Below are 18,692 nucleotides of genomic sequence, written 5' to 3' on the forward strand. Positions count from 1 at the left end.
AGAAAATGAAACTGGCAGAAAAAATCTTAGCATTAACATAATGCTTATAAGGTAAAACACCTTTAGAAGTGAACTGCTTCGCAGTGCCCCTCAGCTCACATTGCTTTGGTCCTGTGTCTCTCCATGATGGAGCATTGTTCTTTACCATTAGCAGTAAGTCATGCGGAGGTTGCAAAAAAGTCATGTTTTCCTCAAAACCATGAGAGACCGAAGTTGAAAGTCAAAACTTCAGGTTGCATTCTAAGTGCCTTTGTATAATTTTATTTTCTGCAACAACATTTTGGTCTGATTCGAGAAAGCTCAATGCTTGTCTGCTTTAAGATATTTAAAGGAAAGTTAGAGTAATTACAATTCATTATAATGACAATAGTGCCAATTTAAGTGAACAAGAAATACTGTGTCTACATGTACTCAGTGCATCATCTTCACATCTGAAAAGATATTAGGCAGAAAGTAGATAGTTATCTGTTGAAGGGAGAGATGAAGGAACATGTGTGTACACGCACGCATATACTGTATATACACTCACAAGCCACACACACAGACACAATCCTATACATTCATTGCACCATGTACAGAGACAGGTGCACACACAACACACACGCACAATCATTTCCTGAGATTTGGGGGAAAAAACACTATTCTATATCATGTTTCCCACTGAAAAACCCCAAAAAGCAGAAAAATAATGCCAATTTCTTTTCCCTCCTTATAAAATTTTAAATCTGATCAATTGGCAGGTTGATGGATTACTTTCTATAGGGAACTTTAACTGAATCACCTAAATGTTTGTAGTAGGCATTATTTAACAATCCTAAATCTTGAGGAAATTGTGGTGGCTCAAATGCCTCTGTGAAAAATTAGGTTTGGAACAAATCTGATCCCATTAGTTTTCTCTTTACTGAAGGATAAGGGCTAGCAACTCTATAACCTCTTATAGGATTCTCAGCTCAACCAAATAACTAACCTGTCCTATAATTCTGGATTTAGAAGTATTTCTGGAATTAAGACATTGGGGAAGGGGTGTGGAAGAAGGGAATTAGGTAGAGCTGAAATGCCCTGTCCTTTAAACCTACATAGAGATATTTTCACCCCACTTCAGGATTAAAAATTCGGGTTTTTTTTTTTTAAGATTTTTTTTTTTTTTTAACTCATGAGAGACAGAGAGAGAGGCAGAGTCATAGGCTCCCCTCAAGGAGCCTGATGCGGAACTCGATTCCAGGACCCTGAGATCACGACCTGAGCCAAAGGCAGATGCTCAACCACTGAGTCACCCCGATGCCCCAGGATTAGAAATTTGAAGCAGCACCAGCCATTAAACCCTTTAGCTTTGATTATTACATTCATCAGATGAGTCTTGAAAACAGACATCCTATGGGAGACCATAGAATTTTATGAATTAGTTCTCATTTATGTAATTCCTTACAGCAAGTGCTTGACAAGAGCACCATCCTGGATAATGTGAAAGTGACATTCTTTTTTCTTTATTTATTTACTAAATGTTCATTGAGCATGTACTATATACCAAACACTAGTCTAGGTTTCATGGAGAGAATAACAAACTATATTTAAAAATTCCACTGAAAGACCTTGAATTTGCATTTAATTGACAGGAAATAAACAAAGATAAGAAAACAAAGATAAATAAAAAATAAACAAGACTATGCATCTTTCTTGCACACCCTCCCCTCCCCGATGATAAGGAGCATATATATATGCATATATAGCAGGGAGCTAGAGAGTTTTGGGTACCACCTTCGAAACATGTTCAGTTCTCTTGCATTAGACCAGAGACACAGATGGACTTCAAAGGAGTGTGGCGTGTGTGTTAGTGTTGTGGGGGTGGTAGTTTGGGGGACTGGAGGAGAGCTGAGGCGGATTAAGCTCAGCTTCTTCCTTTCCTTCCAGAGGCTGGTTTGAAAGGTCCCAGCAATTGTGCCTCTCTGATAAGGTTGCTTCAAAGGGGAAGTATGGCTCTTTGGCAGGCAGTGAATCCTGCCTGTCCTGTTTGTAGGCACAATGAAAACCAAATAAAAGTCAGCTGCATTTCAATGAAGGCTGCCAAGAAAGCTGTGCTCCGAGCTGCTCATGGTACCGTCCTCTTTTGTTGGGTCTATTTTTGTTGTAAAGGCATAGTTGTACCTGGAAGAGCTTGCAGACTCCCCACAGAGAGATAGAATCAATCCCTGTTTTCTCTCCCTTCGAGCAGAGCCTACCTACTTGCAGAGCAGGTAAGCTTTCATATGACATTATCATGTCTGCTCAGTCACCTCTAGTTTGAGTCTTTAATATTCTGGAGAATGCTTCATAAACCTACCTTGAGGCTGATAAAGAAGGTGACCTAGGGAAGCGAGCTTGGAGTGAAGATAGTCATCAAAAGTTGGAACCCAAACAGTTAGGTTAGCAGAAACCCTGTGCTTTCTTAGAAATGCATGAAGCTTCCTGGGACTTCAACCATATTCAGTATCAGTCCATAAATTCAAAGCTTAATGTAAAAGTATGAAGCAAATGCAGTTTGTTCTAAATTGCTTTGTTTGATCCCATGACTCAAGAGAATCACTCCTCACTTCAACCTATGTTTGAAAGTAGAGAAAGGCAAAACATCCAGCAAGATCAAAGGCAAAAAAAATAAAATAAAATAAAAATAAAAATAAAGGCCTGCTTTTCCTTTGAACTACAGGAAGGAACTCATTGCAGAGTCCACCAGAGTTGACAATTCTCTGGATAATTACCTTAGAACAAGGCTTCCCATGGTAGTTTCATTACATAGAAAAGGTTGTCAAATGATGTCAGCTAATGGAGGTTAAGTGTAACTACTTAAAGAAGTCGTTGATTCTCATGTATTGTCACTCATTATATGCTTCCAGAATACCTTTTTAATGTATCACATTAAAGATTAAAGGGGAAAAAAAAATCAAATGATTATATAAGAGAGAAAAATTAGTTGATAAAATACAAAACCTAAATTAGGCAAAGAAGAAAGCATTCTTATTCTACTAAGATACCACAAATACCTCATTCAGTTTTCAGAAATCGGAAGCATTCCTGCCAAAGTCAGGAAAAGTCAGGGATAGTTGATAACTTCACCTAATCCAGCACTATGCTGGAAATCCTATACCATGCAATACAACAAGAAAAGCAAACAGCATAAAGAAGGAAATAAACTGAATTATTATTATTTTTCTTTTTTTGAATTATTATTTTTAATAATATGGAGATTCTAGTCTCCATAAAATATCCAAGATAATTTATACAATATTTGAATTCAGATAATCCTGTAAGATCGTTATATCAATTTCAAAAACTTATACTATCTACCATACACTGAAAGCAACCAATTAGAGATTATAATATGAAAACCATGGCAGCCATTTGTAGTAGCACTAAAACTACAAGCTATCTAGGAAGTTATTAAACAAAAGTCGTGCAAAACCTGTATAAGAAAAATTATAAAAATTTTTATTAAAGGTAATTATCATAACCAAAGTAGCTATAAACTGTATTTATAAACATAAAAGCCCATAAAGTCAGTGAAATTAAAAAAAAATCTCAATTATAATCCTGGCATTATTGTGTCTCAAATTCACATGGAAGAATAAGAATTAGGAATTGCCAAGATTATTTTGCAGAAGAAAAGAAGATGGAATTCAGCCCTGAGTCAAGACCCACATCAGGCTCAGAGCTCAGCAAGGATCTGTTGAAGTTTCTCTCTCCTTGCCCTCTTCTTCCTGTGCTCACTACTTGGCCACACTCTCTCTTTCTCTCTTCCTACCCACCCCCAATCCCAAATAATCTTTAAAAGAAGAGTTTACAATGTAGAATAATTGGGAGAGAATTATTTAATACTTGTCCTCTAACCATGTAAAAAGAAAAAAGAAAATAAAATTATAACCCTACCTCATCCCAAACACAAAATCAGTTTCATATACTTTAGAGATATAACTGTAATGTAAAGAGCAAAATGTAATTTTTTCTTTAGAAAATATGAGTTGTGTACTCATAGTATTAGTAAAAAACAAAAAAACAAAAACAAAACAAAACAAAAAAAAAAAACACATTGCTGGGAAAGACCTAAGTAACACGTAATAAAAGGAAAATAAGACATATTTAACCATGTGAAAATGAAAAATACAACCTTTTTCTTAAGATTTTATTTATTTTAGAGTGACAGAGAGAGCATGAGTTGGGGGAAGGCCTGAGGGAGAGGGGACAAGGAGACTCCGTGCTGAGTGCAGGGTTCTAAGTGCTGCAGGGATCACTGGGTACCCAGCCCAGAACCCACCACCCCCTTCAGATCATGACCTGAGCTGAGGTCAGATGCTTAATGGGCTGAGCCATCCAGCCGCCCCTGAAAAATACAACCTCTTGATTACAGTATAAACAGTCTTAAAAAAACAAGTTCCAATTCTTTTAAAAGGTTCTTATTTTGCATATTACTAACAAATGTAAATATCTCAAATATATAAAGAGCTCATTTGAAATGAACAAGAAAAATATAAACCACCAAATAGTAAAAAACATCAAAAGTTTTGCACTGGCAGATTTTAGGTCAGGAGAGCTGAAAGGTCAGTATATTTATTAAGAACTGTGCTCTGTATATTATACAGTCCTTATTTTGCCCAGTTTTGATATGCACAGACTTTAGTTTTAATAGTTAGACAACACCAGTTCCCCCCAAACCAGTTTAAATTTCAGGTCTGAGCGCACAGTTAACGTTGAGTGGTTGCATAAAATACAAACTCTGTTGCTAGCTTCTCAGCTCACAAATTGCTATGCAAATAACGTGCTTATCATGATCGGTGACCAGTGAGATCTCTTCTTTCAATCTGTGAGTCGTTGGTCATTGCTCATCTGTTATTTAGTTCCCACAGAGACAGCAGTGCACGTAATTGCATTGCTTCTTTGTCTCCTAGAAATAGCACCATGTAACATTTTATAAGAAATGAATACTCCAAAGAGGGAACTGGCCAACAAAGAAGAAAGTGCCGCAAAGAAATGAGAATTAATTACACTGGAAGTGAAATTTGAATCAAATGTAAATGAGTTGGTGGAAAAACTCACTGACCCTGAGAACAAGGCAGAAGTTGCTGCTGTGGCTGGAAAGGCCTCTGTGATGCTGGTGAGGGTGAACTTCCCCAAGCAAATGAGGGAACCGTGTCATGAACAGGTGGAAATGATGCCTGCCAAAAACAAACAAACAAACAAACCAAAAAAAAAAAAAAAACTTTTCAATAACAGGACACTCAAGAATATTTATATATTTATAATTTTTGTAATGAAGGTGCAAAGGGTAAAATGCTGAAGTTTTACTAACATTTAAGTGTTAAACTAAAATATTGAACTAGGAAAGGAGTTCCGAAGCCATAGGAAAAATGCTCTCTCTCTCTTTTTTTTTAAAAAATATTTTTATTTGTTTATTCATGAGAGACACAGAGATACAGGCAGAGGGAGAAGCAGGCTCTCAGCAGGGACTCGATTCCAGGACCCTGGGATCACACCTTGAGCCACCCAGGCTTCCTGGGAAAATGTTTTCTTTATATCATGATTTACAGCAGCAAGAAGATGAACACTATTTAAACTACTCTTTTAAAAATTATAATTTATTTTTGTAATTCCTGTATAATTAACGTAGGGTGTTGTGTTAGTTGTACTAGTTTCCAGGGGTACAATATAGTGACTCAGCAGTTCTATATGTTACTCAGTGCTCATCAAAAGTGTGCCCTTAATGTCCTTTATTTATTTACTTCCCCATCTTCCGCCCCACCTGTCTCCCCTCTGGCAACCACTAGCGTGTTGTCTATAGGTAAGAGTTCATTTTTCTGTATATCTCTGGTTTGCTTTTTTTCTTTCTTTCTTTCTTTTTTTTTTTTTTTTACAAAACAGATAAAATGCTTTCTCAATATTGCTAATGTTTTAAATTACATTAGTGTTCTTAGTAAATATTGGCACTACTATTTTTTTCATTTCCCTATATATTTGTAACCAACAGGGAGTTTTTAATGTTCTGACAAAAGTTGACACAAATTGGACCAGTTGTAATTTTTCCTGTTGATTTTATCACTTTGCATGATTTTGGCATACATAGTTCTCTTTATAGTCTTGCACTACTGTGGGAAGTGAGGACTGCCTGCACTCATTGTTAAGCAGTGCATATCCAGGACCATGAGATGTCATTTCAGCTCCATCAGACCAGCAATACCTAAAAATTTCAGACGTACTTTTGTGTGTTCAGCTTTGACTCCATGGCCTTCTATACCCTCTACATAGGCCAAATTCCTTTGGGTAAGGCATGGAGAGGTCAGTTCAAATAACAGCCTGCCAAGATTGCTTCCATATTAAGTCAAGTCACCAATGCATCAGAAAAGGAAGTCCATAATTTTTCCTAGTCTAGGGATTTATCAGTGAAGTAATGACTACTGGCTCAGTTTAGTAATGACTAAAACAAGTGAAATAATATTGAAACAGTGTCAAACTTTGTGAATTTTTTTTTTTTTTTTTTTTTTGCTAATCTGATCTGACTTTAGACAGTAGGATAAACTATGGATTAAATATTTGTGTAAAGCCTCAAAATTGTTTTCAACCTTTGGCCTCTACCCAAGTTTTTACCTAGTACCTTTCTCTGAGTGGTGTATACACCCCAGGGCAATCTCAAATGTTGCCCATTTCTGTGACCAAATGAGATGTATAGATCTAATTTATTTTATTATCAAGTCATTACTATAAAGGAAATGATTTGGTATTCTAGTTGATTCTCAGAGCCAGGCAGAGAATATTCTTAGCGATGATTCTAAAGTGTGTTGCTTCTCTTCTAAACATAGGTAAACTGTTTTTCCAATATTTTGTAGTTCTATTCTTCAAGTTGAGTGATTTCATTTGAACTCCCTTCAAATTTATGACTGTATTTAGTCATGTTCATTTTGCTTATAGGCCCATCCAATGCATTTTTTATTTCAAGTGTTATATTTTTCAATTACAAAATTTCTTTTTTGGTTCTTTTATGTAGCTTCAGTTTTTCTGCTGAGAGCTTCTAATTTCCATTTATTTCAAGAGTGTTTACTTGTAGTTCATGGAGCATAGTTATAATAGATGATTTGACATCTTTGATAATTCCAACATCGGGGTCACTTCAGGTGAGTATCCATTGACTGTCTTTTCCTTTGAGAATGATCAGTTTTTCTAGTTCTTTATCAAGTAATTCTGACTGTGTCTTGGACATTTGAATATCACGTTTTGAGACTCTGGGTCTTGCTACAATCCTCTGGAGAATACTGCTGGTTTGCTTGCTTGTTTAGCAACAGTAAACCTTATTAGAGTCAGACTGCAAGTTCTCTTTCACTTTCTGTGAATGATGGCTCCAAATGTCAGTTTGCTGTTCAGTCTTTTGCTGTGTTGCTTTGGGTCTTCACCATGCATGTATCACTCAAAGATTAGTCTGTTTTATATAGCATTTTACTTGGCTGTGCTGTTTTTTGTTTTTGTTTTAAGATTTTATTGATTTATTTGAGATAGAGAGGGAGTGAGTAAGAGCAAGAGGGAGAAAGAATCTGAAGCAGAATCTGTACCTAGCACAGAGCCCAAGGTGGGGCTGCATTCCTCCACCCTGAAATAATGACCCAAGTCAAAACCAAGAGTCTGGTGCTCCATGGACTGAGTCACTCAGGTGCCCCTGCTATGCTGTTCTACAAAGGTGGTTCTCAAGGTAGAGCTCAGAATTTGTATCAGCTTATACACAGAATAGGGGTATCTGTTTCTCTGGTTCTTTTTTCTTGGTTCCCCCCCGCCCAACTCTCTTTTTTAAAGATTTATTTATTTATTTGAGAGAGAGCAAGCTAGAGAGAGAGCACAAACAGGTGAAGCAGCAGAGGGAGAGGGGGAAGCAAGTCCCTTGCTCAGCAGGGAGCCCGAGATGGGGTTTAATCCCAGGACCCCAGGATCATGACCTGAGGGAAAGGCAGACACTTTAACCCACTGAGCCACCCAGATGCCCCTCCCCCACACTCTCTGACTCCCTTTTCTTAGTTCCTCCAACTAGAAGTTTTCTCTTGGAATTACCGCTAGTGTGCGGTTCCATGACCAGGACAACTCTTAGAGCAGAGTCAAGAGACAAGATAGAAAAAAAATATAAGTGGAAATGCCCCCTATATTCTTCAACTCAGTAAGGGCCCTTTTCTTATTTATCTGCAAAAAAAGGGGACTTTCTCAGAGTTTTAGTTGTTGATGCCTGCTTTGTGGCTCCCTCCCCCTTGTGGGAAGCTGGGAAATAAAAGAAGAGGAAAACAGGCAAAAACAATCAAAACCAAGGAACTCACCCAATGCTGCACTGTGGTCGTTCTTTATCTTTGACTTCCAATTTACTGGCAAGTGTTTACTTTTCAGAATCCATAGGTGGTTGCTTTTGGTATTCTACTCACAGTGTTTAGTCATAATCAGTGGCAGAGATGGGCTATAGTGGGTTTACTCTATTTTGATCTGCTACTGTTGTTAAAATTATATACAGAACCAGATAATTGCTTTCCATTATATCATATTAACAGTGGCGGTGTTAAATTGATCTCCTTGTTTTCTTCTCTTTATAATTGATTCTATTTTTAGGGACAGATAGTTTCCTCCTTTTAAGTCAACTTATATCATTTGTCCTACCTTTTCATTTTATTTTACTCTCCAACAGTGAAGTATCATTTTTCCTGCCTTTTTATTTTATTTTATTCCCCATTGGTGAAAGTTTAGGAATTAAAAAAAATTTAAGTACTGCCAATAAAGCATAAATTAATAAACTATTGAGACCCGTTGAGTAATATCTAGTAACAGTGAAGCCACACATGCTTGCTTCTCCCTCTGCCTATGTCTCTGCCTCTCTATCTCTCATGAATAAATTAATAAAATCTTTAAAAAAATCTACTCACTGATATATACACCAAAGTGATTTGCTTAAATGTGCCCAAGATGTAAGCAAGTATGTTTATAAAGGGAAAAATTAAAAAATAAAAAAAAACCTCTGTGTCCAAAAACAGGAATAAAGTGTAGTATGTTTAATCAAAGGAATACTAAGTAGCAATTAATATTTTAAAAAACCTAAATATATGTTTATCAATATGAATAAATATCAAAACTCTAAGGTTAAAAAATCTGTTTGCAAAAATTATGCATGTAATAACATTTACATAGCATTTAAAATCAGAAAGCATTATACAGTCCATGGATAAGAAGAATACATTCCAACCTTTAGAATAGCACTTTTCTCAGGATTAAATATAAGGGTTTGGCTGGAATATGAGTGGGGATATGGCTCAATCTAATGTTTTATTCCTTATAAAAATGTCAACATTAAAATGCCAAACAATGTTACCATATAACAAATCTGTATGGTGGGTACATATGCATTTGTAATATTTTTTATGTATCTTTCAATATATTTGAAATATTTCATAATGTATTTTATTATAATTATTTTGTCCAGCTATAGTTCTTTTTGCCTATTGATTAGTTTGACTTAAAGTACATTTCTCACAACAATACCACACATGCATTATAAAAACTTTGGATGGAAATACATAAGTGAAAGTAAATTTTTTTTAAGATTTTATTTATTTACTCATAAGAGACACAGAGAGAGAGAGAGGCAGGCAGAGACATAGGCAGAGGGAGAAGCAGGCTCCATACAGGGAGCCTGATGTGGGACTTGATCCCGGGACTGTGGGATCACGGCCCTGAGCCGAAGGCAGGCGCTAAACTGCTGAGCCACCCAGGGATACCTTTTTTTTTTTTTTTTTTTAGATTAACAAAATCATAAACCTTTAGTTAGCTGAACTAAGGAAAAAGAGAGGAGACTCAAATTATTAAAATCAGAAATTAAAGTGTAGTCATTATTACCAATTCTGCAGAAATAAAAAAATACTATAAGGGAATACTATGAGCAAATATAACCCAACCAATTGGATAGCATAGATGAAATAAATAAAACTGTAGAAACAAAAAACTTACCAAGACTAAATCACAAAGAAATAGAAAATCTGAATAGACCTGTCCAATGTATGTTGTGTGTTTTCTATACCACCACACAATTAACTCAATTCTAACACTGCTTACCTGAAGATAGCATCAAATCTCACAAGTTAAGGGCTCAATCCCACAAGACTGCTCCCCCATCCCTACCTCAGAAGCCCTTTACAAGTCCAGTTTGTCCCCTATGCTTCTGATTAATAGAGAGTCAGTCAGAGGTTCCAACTTCTTTCTCCCTGGGTTTGATTAATTGGCTTGAGTGGCTCACAGAACTTGGGAAAATAGTTTATTTATTATTTACCAACTTATTATAAAAGGATATTATTGATAAAGGATACAGATGAACAACCAGATGGAAGAGATGCATAGAGCAAAGTTGTATGAGAAAGAGTGTGGAGCTTCCATTCTCTGACCATACCACTATCCCTGAATCTCCATGTTTTCATCAATCTGGAAACCTTCAGAACCCTGTCCTTTTTTTTTTTTTTTTTTTTTTAATTAGGGGCTTCACTACATAGGCATGGTTGAGTCAGTCATTGGCCACTGGTGATTGAACACAATCTTCACCCCCTCTCCCTTCTTCAGGATCTGGGAAGGGGGTTGAACTGTTCAGTTTCTACTCTTTAATCACATGGTTTCCCTGGCAACCAGCATCTACCCTTTGGTTACTTAGAGGTTTTCCAAAAGTCACCTCATTAACATAACAAGACATTTTTTATTGCTTTCATCACTTAGGAAATTCAAAGGATTTTAGGAGCTCTATGCTGGTTATGGGGACAAAGACCAAGTATATATTTCTTACGATAAATTATAATACCATAACCTAGTAAGAGATTGAATCAGTAATCAAAAAAAAATTACCCAAAAGAGGAAAGCCCTGGACTAGATGACTTCACTGGTGAATGTTACCAAATATTAAAAAAAAAGAATTGATATTTATCCTTCTTAAACTTTTACAAAACTTTTAGAAGGCAACAGGGTGTAATTCAGTCTATGAGACTAGCATTATCCTGAATGCCAAAGGAAAGAGACACTACAAGATAACTGCAAATATCCCATATGAATATTCATGTAAAAATCCTCAAAAATTGCTAGCAAACAGAGAATTCAGAAGCATATTAAAAGGCCCATACACCATGATCAGATGGAATTTCTCTGGAATGTAAGAGTGGATTAACATATAAAAATTAATCATTGATATTCACCATATCAGAACAAGAGAGAATAAAACACATGATCATCTCAGTTGATGCACAAAAAGCATTTGACAAAATTTGACACCCTTTCATGTTAATAACACTGGACAACCAGGAGGAGAAGGATACTACTTCAATGTAGTAAAAGCCATATATTAAAAAGTATACAGCAAACATCATACTCAATGGTGAAGCACTGAAAACTTTTCCTTTAAGATCAAGAACAAGATGAAGCTTTCCATTTCCAACACTTCTATTCAATATAGTATCAGAAGTTCTAGCCAGAGCAATTAGGCAAGAAAAAGAAATAAAAGTCATCAAAGTTTGAAAGGAAGAAGTAAAATTACCTCTGTTTGTAAGTGGTATGGTCTTACATGGTGAAGACTCTAAAGAATCCCCCTCAAACACATACACACAGACACACAAAGTCTGTGAGAACTAATAAATGAATTCAGCAAAAGACCCAACAAGATCAATGTGCAAAAATGTTTCTTTTTATTTTTTTAAGATTTTACTTATTTATTTATTCATGAGCGACAGAGAGAGATAGAGATAGATAGAGAGAGAGAGAGAGAGAGAGAGAGAGAGAGAGAGAGAGAGGCAGAGACACAGGCAGAAGGAGAAACAGGCTCCATGCAGGGAGCCTGATGTGGGACTTGATCCTGGGACTCCAGGATCACGCTCTGGGCCAAAGGCAGGAGCTAAACCGCTGAGCCACCCAGGGATCCCCAAGTTATGTTTCTATACACAAACAATAATCTAAAAAGGATACTACAAAAGCAATTCCATTTATAATAACATCAAAAAAGGATACATGCTTAGGAACTAAATTAACCAAGAAGATAAAATTATGACTTGTACAATGAAAATAATGACACTGATGAAAGGAATTAAAGAAACAAATAAGTGGAAATATAGTCTATCTTCATAGATGGAAAAAAATAATGTTGCTAAAAACTTTAATACTATCCAAAACAATCTACAGATTCAATGTAATTTCTATTAAATCCCAGTGATGTTTTACAGAAAGGGAATACCCATCTAAAATTCAAGTAGAATCTCAAAGAATCTGAATAGCCAAAATAATATTGAAAAAGAATAAATGTGGAGTATTTCTATTTCCGGATTTCAAAATTTACTACAAAACTACAGTAATAAAAACAAGACGGTATTGGTATAAATATGGACATGTAGACCAATGGAAAAGAATAGAGAACAAAGAAACAAACTCTCGCATATGTGGTCAAGTGGTTTTTGACAAGGGTTTCAAGACCTTGCAATGTGAAAAGGACATCAAATTATGCTGAGAAAAACTATCCACATGCTAAAGAATGTTGTGGATGCTTACCTAACACCATATGTAAAAATTAACTCAAAATGGAACAAGGGCCTAAATATGAAACCTAAGACAACAAAACTCTTAGAAGGAAACATAAGATAAAATGTTATGACTGTGAATTTTGCCATGATTTCTTGGATATGACACCAAAAGCACAGATAACAAGTGAAAAAAATAGTCAAATTGGACTTTATCAAAATTTTAAAAATTTTTGCACCAAAAAACACTATCAAAGTAAAAAAGCAACCCACAGAATGGGAGAAGACATTTATAAATCCTGTAGCTGATATTTAATATGCAAAATATTTAGAGAGCTCCTAAAATACAACAACCAAAGTAACCTGATTCATAAATGATAAAGGAATGGAATAGACATTTCTCTAAAGAAGATATTCGAATGGCTGATAAACACATGTAAAGATGCTCAGCATCATTAATCATTAGAGAAATTCAAATCAAAACTATAGTGAGATACCATGTCACACCCACAAAACAGAAAACAAGTGTTGGCAAGGATGTTGAGAAATTGAAATTCCTGTGATGGGAATGTGAAATGGTACATCTGTTTCAGGAAACAGCATGATAATTCCTCCAAAAATTAGAATTATCATATGATCCAGAAATTTCACTTCTGGGTATATACCACAAAGAATTTAAACAGGGTCTCCAAGGAATAGTCCTGTGTTCATAGCAGCATCATTCACAATAGCTAAAACATAAAAGCAACCCAAGTGTTTATCAACAGAAAAAGAGATAAGCAAAATGTGTATATATGTATAGTGGAATATTATTATTCAGCCTTATAGAAGAAGGAAATAGTGCAGCATGCTGCAACGTGGATGAAGCTTGAGAATATTATGCTAAGTGAAATGAGTCAGTAACAAAAAGACAAGTACTGTATGATTCCACCTATATAAGATAGAGTAGTTGAAATCATAAAGGCCATATAATGGTGATTATCAGAGGCTTTTGGGGAGGAGAGAGAGGGGAATTATTGTTTAATGGGTATAGAGTTTTAGTTTTACAAGATGAAAAGTGTTACAGGGGTGATATTTACACGACAATGTGAATATATTTTAACTTAAAATAATTAAGATGATAAACATATATATTTTACACACACACAAAAACTGGTTGCTTAATGTAATAACAAAAACAATGTATTTGGTGATATAGCATATGGATAAATGAAATAAATGAAGCAAAATCACAAGAGATGAGTGGAAAAAATTGGGGGTACTCTGTTATAAGGAACCTACACTACACATGAGTAGCATAGGGTTATTTAAAGGTTAATTTATATTAAAAATGTATGTTGTAAATTCTAAGGCAACTCCTATTTGTGTTTAAAAAGTCGTTAATTGATATACTAAGAGAGAATATAAAATAGAATCACATAAAAATAGGAAACAGTTGTAACAATAGTAAATATTTTTTGAAAAGATTTTTTTGTTTATTCATGAGAGACACGGACTGAGAGAGAGAGGCAGAGACACAGGCAGAGGGAGAAGCAGTCTCCTCGCAGGGAGCCTGACATGAGACTCAATCTGGGATCCTGGCATCAAGACCTGAGCTGAAGGCAGAAGCTCAACCGCTGAGCCACTCAAGCATTCCAACAATGTAAATATTAATCAGATTATACCAATAGTCACTTTAAATGTGAATGGTCGAAATACACCAATTAAAGACAAAGATTTCCAGAGGGGAAAAAAAAATACAAGATGCAACTGTAAGTTGTCCATTAAAAAATTCACTTTAAATATAAAAACTCTAATAGGTTAAAAATGAAAGCCCAAATATGCCATCTAACATTCAACAAAGAGAAGCTAGAGTATCTCTAGTAAGTTTAGAGAATCTAGGCTTCAGTACAAAGAAGATCGTCAGGGATAAATAGGGGAATCACATAATGATAGAGTTTAATTCTTTAAGAAGCTATGATAATCCCGAGCATGAATGCACCTAACAACAGAACATAAAAGTATATGAGGCAAAATCTGACAGAAATGAAAGGGAAAATAGATTCACTATTCTAGTTGGAGACCTTAATATTCTCCTGTCAGGGACTGATTGATCAAATAGATAAAATATCAGGAAGGATATAGGTGATCTAAATAGCATTATAGAGCAATTTGATTTAATTGACGTTTATAGAATACTTCATCCAACAACAGCACAATTAACATTCTTCCAAAGTTCACATGGAACATTCACCAAAATAGATCATACCCTGGGCTGTAAGCCACACCTTAACAACTTTAAACAAGTAGGTATCATACAAAGTATATTCTAAGATCACAATGGAATTAAACCAGAAATAGTAAGAGAAAGACAGCTGGAAAATTCTCAAATATTTGGAAATTATATTTGGATATAAAACTAATATAAATATATACATGTGTGTATCTCAAAGAAGTCTCATGAGAAATTTAAAAATACTTTGAACAAAATGAAAATGAAATATAACATCAAAATCTGTGGGATGCAATGAAGATAACAGAGGGACTATAATGCCATTAAATGCATATATTTGAAAAGAAGAAAGATCTAAAGCCAATAATCTGAGCTTGCGGGAAACTAGAAAAAGAAGTTCAATTTAAATCTAAATCTAGCAGAAAACAATGTAAAATTTAGAGAAGAAATCACTTAAATTGAAATCAAGAAAGTAATAGAGAAAATCAATGAAAACAAAGTTTGCTCCTTTGAAAAGATTAATTCAATTTATAAAACTCTAACCAGGCTAAACAAGGAAAAAAGACATAGGATGCAGAATCCCAATACTAAAAAAAAAAAAAGAGGGATAATCATTACCAACCCTATAGGTATTAAAATGATGATAAAGGTGGATGCCTGCGTGGCTCAGTGGTTGAGCATCTGCTTTTGGCTCAGGTTGTGACCCCAGGGTCCTGGGATCGAGTCCCACACTGGCCTCCCTGTGGGGAGCCTGCTTCTCCCTCTGCCTGTGTTTCTGCCTCTCTCTCTGTGTCTCTCATGAATAAATGAATAAAATCTTTTAAAAAAATGATGACAAGGGAATACTATGAACAACCCCATGCCTACAAATTTGATAACTTAGATGAAATGGACCAATTCCTTGAAATTAAAAAAAAAAAGAAGTATCACAACTGTCACAAAAAATTGATAAAGTGAATAGCCCTGTATTTATAAAAGTTAAAAAATGAATTACTTAGTAACAACTTTCCAAGACAATCATGAAATCCAGCGATTTCATAGTTGGATTCAAACAGTTAAGGAAGAAATTATACCAATTCGCCACAATTTTGTCCAGAGAGAATGTTTCCTAACTTACTATAGGAATCCCATTTTTCCCAGATAATGACATTAGAAGAAAGAAAAATTACAAAACATATCACTTATGAACATAGAATGTAAAATGCTTCAGCAAAATAGTCAACATTGTACTGGAAGTCCTAGCTAGTACAATAAGAATAGAGAAAGAAATAAAAGCTATACAGATTGAGAATCAAGGACTATCTATTTCTTTATTCACGGATATGATTGCCTATGTTGAAGCCTTTCTTCCCAACACTCCAAACTAATAAAGTAGTATAGAAAGGTCACAGGGCACAAGGTTAACATATAAAAGTCAGTTGCTTTTATATACATCAAAATGATCAGTTAAACCTAAAATTTAAATTCACTAGAGTTCCTGGGTCGCTCGGTTAAGCTTCTGACTTCAACTCAGATTGTGATCCCCAGCATCCTGGGATCAAGTCCCATGTTGTGCTCTCTGCTGAGCAGGGAATCTGCTTCTACCCCTCCCTTTCCCTCTCCCTCTTCCTCTGTGTGCTCTCTCTCTTGCTTCCTCACTCTTTCTCAAATAAATAAAACCTCTAAAAAATTAAAAATACCACTTACAAAAAATTTAAAAATACCACTAAGGATACCATTTACAATACAAATACCATTTACAAAAATACCACTTAAAAATACTATTTACAATTCATGCATGGGTGTGCTTTCTAATAAATGAATAAAATCTTTTAAAAAATGAAATACTTAGGTACACAAAAAACAAATATATACAGGGTATTCGTAGCAAAGTATGAAACACTGATGAAAGAAATCAAAGATCTAAAAAATGGGAAAATGTTTCATTTTCATTAATTTGAAAAAAAATTAAGTTGTCAATTCTGCCTAATTAGATATAGAGGTTCACTGAAATTAAAACCAAAATTCTAGCAAGCCATTTTGTAAAAATTACAGATTCTAAAATTTATTTAAGAAGTCAAATGCCTAGAATGGGTAACACAAGCTGAACAAGAAGAGCAAAGTTTGAGCGCTCACTACCTTATTTCTTTTTTTTTTTTAAGATTTTATTTATTTATTCATGAGCGACAGAGAATGAGAGAGAGAGAGAGAGAGAGAGAGAGAGGCAGAGACACAGGCAGAGGAGGAACAGGCTCCATGCAAGGAACCCGATGTGGGACTCAATCCCAGTACTCCAGCCCTGGGCTAAAAGCAGGCACCAAACCACTGAGCCACCCAGGGATCCCTCACTACCTTATTTCAAAGCTTATACAGAATTGAAGGTATCATGACAGTGTGGTATTGATGATAAATTTAGATACATAGATTACAAATCCCAGAAATTGCACAAATATAGCCCACTAATTTTTGATAGAAGTACAATGGCAAGCCAATGAAAAAGGGATAGACTTCTCAGCAGGTGATTCTAGAAAAATCTAATGTTTATATGCCAAAAAAGAAAAGTACCCAATCATGAACCTTACGCCTTGCACAAAAATGAAAACAAAATTTATTAGAGACCTAAATGAAAAATGCAAAACTATAAAAATCCTAGAAGAAAACAAATGAGTTGTGGGATCCAGCACTAAACATGAAAGGACCCAGTAGGAGTTTTGCCCATGTATGTATCTGGTAATAGAGAGACCTGAATATGGGCTGTGAAACCAATGGCATAGCTGACCTGCCCTAACTTCTCTTGCCATGGTCAGAAAAAAATCTGGGGAGTGCTGACCTGGGCAGATGTTCAGGCAAAAAATAAATTGCTAAAGTCTAGCCTTCCACAGGGGAGATTCTAGAACAATGACATTGGAGAAAAAAGAGAAAGAGAATTTGGATGCAGTGGGAATGACAAGACTTTTATCAGCACCACCCTACCCAGAACATCAAAGCAATACTTTATGAGAGTTAACCATCAGGAGTGGTGATAGCTTCCCCAGGGGAAAAGGAGAGTGAGTATCCAGCCACCTAGGTGGTACAGAAAGCACCTTGAGAAACATAATTTCCTCCAACAACACATGGAGTACTAAGGGGACACCTTCATGTCTGGGGGAAGGAAGAGATTGGGAAAGAGGCAAATAAGAATATCAAAGGGCACTAAAGGAATGAAGTTCCTCCTGACTATGCTCAGCCAGAAGTCCACTCATGAGCCTGTGAGTACTACACTTGGGGATCTCCCTACCAAGTCTGCAGGTACCCCCACCACTCTGAGTGCTAGACCTACACTTCTCCCATTCTTCAGCCAGCTCCTTGTGCATGCTGCTGAGGGCAGAGGTGAGAATAAGTCCTGATAGACAGGGAGAAAACAAGCCAGGGTGTGTGGCATGGAAGAAACCACAAACTTGGCTATAGTGCCACCTTCTGTAACAAAAGAGAGGCTTCCAAAAACCAGTCTAGTGAACTGTAAGCTTAAGAAATCAGCCACAAGAAGAAACAAGAAAAGTGAAACAGATGTACTCATACAATGGCAGAGAGAACCCTAGATAATAACAGCACCAACAAACAGAATATCCAATCTGAAGATAATAGGAAAAGATTTAAGGGATTTTGTCTTTCCCTCAAAAGCAAAAGAAGCTTGAAAGCATGGTGCTATGGCTGAAGACTAACCTGCTAAAACCTCTTTGGGAAAGATTTAGAAAATTAGTTGGAAAATATGTGATTAGAATAAACATTTAGAGAAGAGAGCTAGCTGAATAGATTGGGGAGTTGAAGAAGTCTCCATAGCGAATGTGGGTCTGGCTAAAAAAAAAAAAAAAAAAAAAAAGGACCACAATATTGAGATGTTTTATGTAAGCCTCATGGTAACCACAAAGCAAAAGTCTAGAGTAGATGAGCAAAAGATAAAGAAAGAGGAAACAGAGCATATCACCATGGAAATGAATCAATTTGCAAAG

General features: G+C 35.7%; 1 pseudogene; it reads right to left on the reverse strand.

Annotated features, from left to right (window-relative positions):
• Positions 1-3,389: 3,389 nt before the first annotated feature.
• The window catches only part of LOC129496963 (uncharacterized), a 63,386-nt pseudogene continuing 48,083 nt past the window's right edge, over positions 3,390-18,692 (reverse strand).

This window comes from Nyctereutes procyonoides, unplaced genomic scaffold (assembly GCF_905146905.1).
Source record: "Nyctereutes procyonoides isolate TBG_1078 unplaced genomic scaffold, NYPRO_anot_genome, whole genome shotgun sequence".
NCBI classification, from domain to species: Eukaryota; Metazoa; Chordata; class Mammalia; order Carnivora; family Canidae; genus Nyctereutes; species Nyctereutes procyonoides.